Below are 7,909 nucleotides of genomic sequence, written 5' to 3' on the forward strand. Positions count from 1 at the left end.
TTGTGAGGCCACCCTGTTTAAAGAGGAAAGCAAGCATTTCAGGTGGTGAAAAAACTGTAATTCTAATAACGTTGGAAGTCTAAGGTGCCTTATTGTGCCTGGGCTGAATGGTTAGTTTAAAGTTAAGCAAAAGATTAGGAGCTATTGAAATGCAAACATTTCATCCTGCAATAGGGATTGAGGAGGGCAGGAGACATTTCCAGACCACAGGAGACTTGCAAAGAGACATCTATTCAGATCACTGTGCTGGGGGACTGCATTAGTCTTCCATTTTCTGTGCATGGCTCAGACTTAAAGTAGTGAGAATCAACTATTAGGTAAGTGAGGACGATCATCTCCTGGGAGTGGGTAGTGCAGAAGCAAGAGACACTCAAGAAGGGACAAGGCACTCAGCAGCATGAAGGCAGCTCACCACAAAATCAGTGGCAACCTGAATTAAGCTTTGTTGACAGGCAAGACCTGACAGCTCTCAACCGTGAAAGAGATGTTGCTCAAGATTGAAAGCAACCAGCTAGCCTTGGCAGAGGTAAAGACTGTAAAACAGCAGTGGTTACACTGCAGAACTAGGCAGCACTCCCCTAGTTATCTACTGTGTTGGGGCTTTCTTGTCTTCCTTTGAGAAGGCAATCGATTCATGTTTGCAAATGATGAAAATTAGCTCATTAAACACCAGGTTTAATTTTCTTTGATTGATTGGGAGGCTTGGGACAAAGTTTTATTGCAGCCTTTTAAATCTGAGCCTGGCCTTTTTGCTGCTAGTTAGGGCTTGTGAGAAGTTAGAGCCGTCCATGTTTATCCCAGTCAGAAACTAGTGGCTCTGCAGCTTGCTGGTAGATTGGTATAACTACCAATTCAAAACCTCTTAGGATGGTTCAAAAGAATTACGAAATGAAAGCACATACAAGCACATAGGAATAGAAAGGAAGGAATAGATCTATAGGAATGCTAAAAAAGCAAGTGCTCTATCAGTCCTTTTCCCTATTAACTGCTCTAGCAATTATGTTTTAAGGCTTGAGGGAGCATGAGGCCAGTCTTTTCTCCTTACCTGAGGTGTACAGACTTCTCTCTGTGAAGTGCTTGTAACAACCACACTGTCAGAGATTTAGGATTTCGTTCCCCTTGATCTTTCTTATTAATGCTGTTCTTCTCATGTCCTCTAGGTTGAGGATGAATCCCACCTTTCGAGGTACGTAGTTTGATGGTTAAGCAGTACCACAGTTCTAAGGTGGATCTACAGCTCTATGGTTGCGAAGTATAATGCTGAGGTTTTCTTCAAAAATTAAAAATTAGTTTTTAGCCTGGTGATTTTGACTTTCACCAGGGGAACAAAATGTTTGTGTTTCTGTTGTTGGTTACAAAAGCAAGTAAACATTTTTAGAAGTGGAAGAAGACCAAAAAGAAGGATTGCAGACATACCCCCAAATAACTACTGATTTTCCTCTTTCTTAGAGAAGATTAGGAGAGGTGGGCTCCACTCTCCATATCCCCAAAAGGGACAGTTTGTCCCATATCTCACCTAAACTGCAGAGGAAGGGGACAGTAGTTCTTACTTCCTCTAGGGATGTTGGCCCTCCTAGTATAGCTGATGTGTCTAATTTAAACTTATTAGGAATATTTCCAGGGCAACTGCATTGTTAGTTGAATATACTGTTTTCCACAAACAAATACATTGCCTCAGATTGAAAATAGTGCTATCCCTAGTCCTATCAATTCACCCTTAAGAATGCATGTATGATATGAAGGGTGTCATTTGTTCATCTAGGCAGTGAGGGAGCTGTACCACTGCATTAGATGCTAGGGGGAGAAGAATGTCTGCTCTTTGTCCCATCCTCAGTAAAGACATAAGAGGGCTGGCAGAATGGAATCTGGAGATGCAGCAAATGGGTCAGACTGCAAAAAGAAGCTGACTTGCAGGTATTTGGGATGAGCTAACCTCATGGCGGTTACAGCTTTCTCACGAGGGGAGGAGGAGGGGCAGGCACCGAACTCTTCTCGTTAGTGACCAATGACAGAACCCGAGGGAATGGCAGGAAGATGTGCCAGGGGAGGTTTAGGTTGGACATGAGGAAAACGTTCTTCATCCAGAGAGTGCTGGAGCACTGGAACAGGCTCCCCAGGGAGGTGTCACAGCCCCAAGCCTGACAGTGTTCAAGAAGAGACTGGACAATGCCCTCAGACACATGGTGTGAGCTGTGGGCTGGTCACATACAGGAACAGGACTCGATGATCCTTGTGGGTCCCTTCCAACTCAGGACATTCTATGATTCTATAACTGTTCCAGACAGGGATCCTTGTATGTTGAGTCATTTTAGCTGACTGAGAAGAGCTGGCAGCCTTCCTTACAGACTAGATGAGAAGTCTGAATTTTGCTGTTTGCAGCTGGACTACTCCACGCTGGTCAACTGACCGCTACTTTCCCTTGGCTCAGAACTTGGAGGAAGCAGCTGGTTCTGTAACCTGACTGGATCTGTGGAAGTTTCTGCAAATTTATACATGATCAATTATAAAACCTGCATGTGCAATGTATTATTTGCTGGCTAGCAAAGTAAAAGAGCCAATGATCTGAATTCCTATGTTTCCAACATAGCATTTCTTCAACGACTAGATTAAAATAACATCACTGGTATACAGGTGTTGTTCTAATCAGCTATTTAAAGGTTTCAGTTATTCATTGCTCCCCAGGACAGGATGTCATTAAAACCTTGACACTCTAGTGTTTGATTAACTTATGTTTCCTTATTCATTTAAGGCCATGCATTTCAATGCTAACAGCAAGTAATAGGTTTGCCTTTACAAAACATCATTAGAGAATAAATTATGTTGTGTACTTTCCTCAGTCCTAATAGTCTGGAATCTTTGAGGTGAATTAACTTGACTGTAATTGCAGTGCTGTGGCAAAGGATTATAAAACACAAGATGGTTTATATAGGCATTTATTTTGAACAAATATCCTGTTTATTTATGTGTAAATTTAAGGTAAAAAAATGACGGTGGCCCAATTTAGCTTTTAATCTGATGTACTGTAGCCTAAACAATACCTGCTTGAAAACTAAAATTCTATGACTGGAAATCTTCATGGGCAGAGCTGGTTCACCAGCTCTTCTGAAAGTTATCAAGCTCTCAGTTGTTCGTAATGAGAAGATTAAAGTTTGGTTAAATGTTAAATGCTAGTTATTAGAGTCAATCTTGGGAAAGAAAACATTCGTAAGAACAAGCTTAAATTAAAAAAAATAATCCTGACAAACTTGCAAGATCCTGATAGTGTCTTTATCTCCTGATAGCAGTGTCTTTTGTGTCAGAATGTGTTTTTCAGTGCCTGAAATACTACGGAAATTTAACCAAGGTATAAGTCTTAAAGTAATTGAAGTTTGCACAGTCTCAAGAGAGACTTCAGTTTTACTGACTAATAAGTTCAAATATTCCATCATGATTGAACATAGTCAGGCTTAGACTACAGAAATAATGTGAGCTTGATCTGCAGTAGCTGTTCTGGACCAAGATAAGCATGGACATTGAAGCATGGAGTGGGGAAGCTGCCTGTCTTTCTCATCTTCTGTGATGTCTGTGTGTGCATCTGCTGAAAGAGGAGGAGGAATACCTGATGCAAAAGCAGAGAAAACAAAAGCTGCACAGCAAAATAGAAAGATGGGGACAAGAGGTTTAACGAAAGTGGGATGATGAATAAACTAGGTGAAATGGGATTTCATTGAAGAGAGAAAGAAATTAACTGAAAATTAAGAAGCAGAGAGGGAGTGATTGCATAGGAACAAAGAATTAAGGACACAGAGAGCTAAGGATAGCTAAAGAAGTGTAGTTTACACATGGATCTACTGAGGGGTGGTATAACTGCTTGCAAAAGGATGCTGATATGGAGAACAGAATCTTGAAGAAAGACTTGGGTATTTTACAAGTCAAAGGAGACAAAGATAGATTGAAGTAAAATGTGCCTTTTTATTCTACCAGGTATCATATGAGATATCAGAACCTGAAGAACGCTTAGAATTAGATAGTCCTCTAGGTTTAGCTTTCATTACTTTCAGCCAAATCTCCAAGTATGCAAATACATCTGTAAATCCAAGTCTATGGTGCCGAGCTGGACACTCAGAAAATGAAGCATGTAGTGTGGCAGAGGTTCTACAAAACAACTGCTTTATGATACAGGCTTTAATGACATGATCGCATGTATTTATACAAGGGAAGATTGTTCTAGTGGTATAGGTGATTTCTGACACTTTCTGCTGGACTTTGTGGTTTTGGTGTTTATATAAACATGTACAAATATGTTTATTTCTTGCATCAGAATCTTTTAACAACCAATGTGGTCAAATTAATCTGCCTTGTAATATAACTGCACAGTGAATATAAATCATTATAATGGTGATTGCTCCTGAGCTGTGCTTGAATTAACCTCACCTATTTACTTGACAACCTTCTGTTCTCCATTACAGCATGAGCACCACTGTACTTCCTGCTAAATGTATAGGAAAAGACTATAACCCAAATACATAGCCAAAGAAGTGGATTCTGGGTCTCGTGCTGCAAGCTGCCTCTCCCCTACAGTACTATCCACAGAAGGGCCAGGCTCCCCCTGGTGAGGCATACCTGACAGCCTCTCACAGCCATGGAGGAGGAGATAAGAGACTTTCTCTAATCAGGCCTTGATGGCAGTGCTTCTGTTTTTGAAACAGACTTATTCCAGTCCTTGAGCTTAAATCAAAACAAAGCTGGGGTCCTGCAAAGCTAAATGGATTATATTGTCACAACTTCTTTCTCTAGCAGCACAACTCCTTGAATAGATTTTCATTATTTGATCTGAGATAAAGACATCAGCTTATTGCCCCTGTATAGCAGTTCTCTATGTCTGTAACTTCAATCTTTAACATTTCCATAGGGCACTTGAACCACTTGGTTTGCAATAACTTTTATCTAGACTCTTACTGATAATATCTTTACTTTTCCCTGAGAGCAGTACAACATCATAGGTCCAGAAGCTAATAATCACTAAAGGGTTTAACCCCATTTATCCTTTGTAATTGTAGTTCTTTCTTTCACAGTATCTGAGATATCTCGTTGACATTTCTCTTTAAACTGTTTGTATGTTTGTTTGTTTGTTAGTTTTTAACCTGGAGGGTTTTTTTCCCAATCTTTCTCTTATCATTTTGAAACTCCTATAATTAGAGAAAATCCTGATTTTGTGCCCTATATTTTCTCCAGCATTATAATTTGGATTTGTAAAATCACATTGAGCAAGTTAAACATTCCAACAATTACAAAAAATGGCTGGTTTAATGTCAGTTCTTCTCCTTCTCTACACTGCCCCCAGAAACAACCCACATGACTTTCGTAAAACTGTATTGTGGTCCAAATTATCTGCCTTCTTTTTTGCTAGCTGTTGGGCAACTTCAATTGATTAAATTCACTTGTTTGTGTCTGAGCTTTGTTTCTCTATTCTGGGCTCTACTGATCAATATACCCTGTGCTGAATGAGTTCAAAACGGTTCAGACTTGCTCAATGTGTTTTTGGCAAAGCATTAGATTATATTAAAAAAAAAAAAAAAAAGGAAAAAAAATGAAAAAAAGAGAGTAACTTTTATTTCAGTCTCTTCCTTTGCATTTTGGGCTGTATAATTAGTTCTAGTCTGTGATTTAGACTTTGCTTTATCAGAGTTCAGTAACAAACACCCTGTTGTGGTATTCGATTCTAGTTGTCAGAAAATCAGCCATGTTCTTTCCTCCTTTTCTGTGTAGTCACCAGAGTAGAACGGTTTCAACATCTCTCCATATCCAGAATGACATTTTTTACTTACATTTTTTTTTGCTTAGAAATGATTATGCATGATATAAGGTAAGAAAGAAACAAGAGTTTGGATTTATTTCTTATTTTTTATTTGTTTGAGGTAGTTTTTTTTGTCAACTATCTCAATAAACTAACTGTAATACTTGTGACTTTCATTTTGCTTTTTCTACACTAACAACAGGAGCAGTGATTCCCACCAGCAAGATTCATCACTTATTTTTGTATCAAAGCTTGCTGACATAAGAAGAAACCTATATCCTGGTGTCACTAGGGAAGCATCCATAACTTTGTTTCCAACTCTTCCCAGATCAAGTTTGACATTTTTAGAGGTGTTAAGTGTATAAACCACATCTTCAGCATCAATCTTTTTTTGTTATATGTAACTCTAATGCTCTTGCATGCTGACTAGGGCCTTTACTACCTCTGTCTGACCATTTCCTTGCAAACCTCCCCTGCAGTTTTCTGAAAAATCTGCTCTGGTGAGTGATAGAAGTAATTCCTGATGTTCAGAATTATCTTTGCATTCTTTTGTCCTGTCATATAGGTCTCTTCAGCAAAGTGACATTTTCTCTAGTTGTACAAGGCTTTGCTGAGGAGGTGAGAATTGAGCACTGGCTTCCTCAATTCTGTGCACTAGCTACAAGTAAGGGGGATGATGAAAGATGAAATGGCAAAGGTGCTAGGGTTTTAGGACAAGCTTCACCTGTGCTGTAGGTAGCTGATGGAGAATGCTGTAAACTGAACCCCTCTGTTTTTATTCAAACAGCATCCATGGCATATATGTGACTCAGACTCCTACTTACTGTTAGAAAAACAACTTTAAATACAAATTGAGATGCTCCTTCTATTCTTCCTTCTGCTCTCCCTCAAAATAAGTTTCTAAACCTTTAGAGGTCCTCGAAGTATTCATTGATGGTATGTTGCTATGAGCTTAAATGTATCCAAAATTGCACACCTTTCTCACACAGGAAGGGTGAGTACAAACTGACTCAAAGAGCTACCAGCTGGGCTTTATTTTTAAAACTGAGTGTGATATCTATCAGATTTATGATACAAATGTTCACACACAAATCTACCTCAGATTAGTAGTGTCTTTAGCCTTTCAAAATCTGTATGTTGTCATTACAAATTCTTTGGAAGGAAAAAAGCTCATTGCTCCCCAAAATGGACAAATTATATTTATCTTGTATGAATATTCTCGATGCTTTCTGGGAAAAAACATGAAAATTGCTTTTTTTATGGTACTTAAAAGAGTAAGATTATCTCAGGAATGATTCACAGACATATGAAGATTTTTCTTTTGCCAAGCAAAGCTAATACTCTGTCAGAATTTTAATCTTCTTGAACTCTCTGTTTTTTATAATAAATGATGTTGGATATTATACATATTTTACAAAATGACAGAATCACTGAATAGGAAAATTAGCTCCAGTGCCTAGCACAAAGTGACATTCAAACATTTATTTCTGTGTGATAGTTAAGGACTTTCAAACTAGCATTCCAAGGCAAGATGTGAAGGACTCTGACTTGGTTTTGATTGTGGAGGAATAAAAATTATCTCCATTGCTGTCTTCCCTGAAGCTGCATGTGGACAGTTTTTGTTAGACTTGTTTGCCCTCTTGCATGGAAATCAAGTCAGGAAAATCACCCATGGTAAGGGATTGCCAGACCAAGCACCTTGCTCCTGCCATTAGGATGGACCTGTTACCCAGTCCCACAAGATGCAGGCAGCAGTGCTTCCGAGAGAGAACAGGTCTCATGGTTCCTTTGTGTGACGGTGCCTGTGCGCAGCCTTGACTGGGGCATTCTGTCCCCTGATCTCACCCTTCATCACGCACACCGATTTGCACTACTCTGGTGGTACCTGCGCAGAGAACCAAATACTATCAGGAGCTCTTTCAGCTGCCAGGCTTCAGCTGTGGCCACACCATGTGCCAGAGCAGCTTCACTAGGGTAAGCAGAGTGGGATGCTGGGGGTCACAGGCTGCGGCACTGCGAGCCCGTTGGAGAGGTCCTGGCTTTGGGTGATAAAGAGCACCTTCTGTGATTCATTCACTGGCCATTGCAATCATTTGTATCTTGTTAGACAAAGAAGAACATTGATTAGGGACA

This window comes from Patagioenas fasciata, chromosome 5 (genome assembly GCF_037038585.1).
Source record: "Patagioenas fasciata isolate bPatFas1 chromosome 5, bPatFas1.hap1, whole genome shotgun sequence".
NCBI classification, from domain to species: domain Eukaryota; kingdom Metazoa; phylum Chordata; class Aves; order Columbiformes; family Columbidae; genus Patagioenas; species Patagioenas fasciata.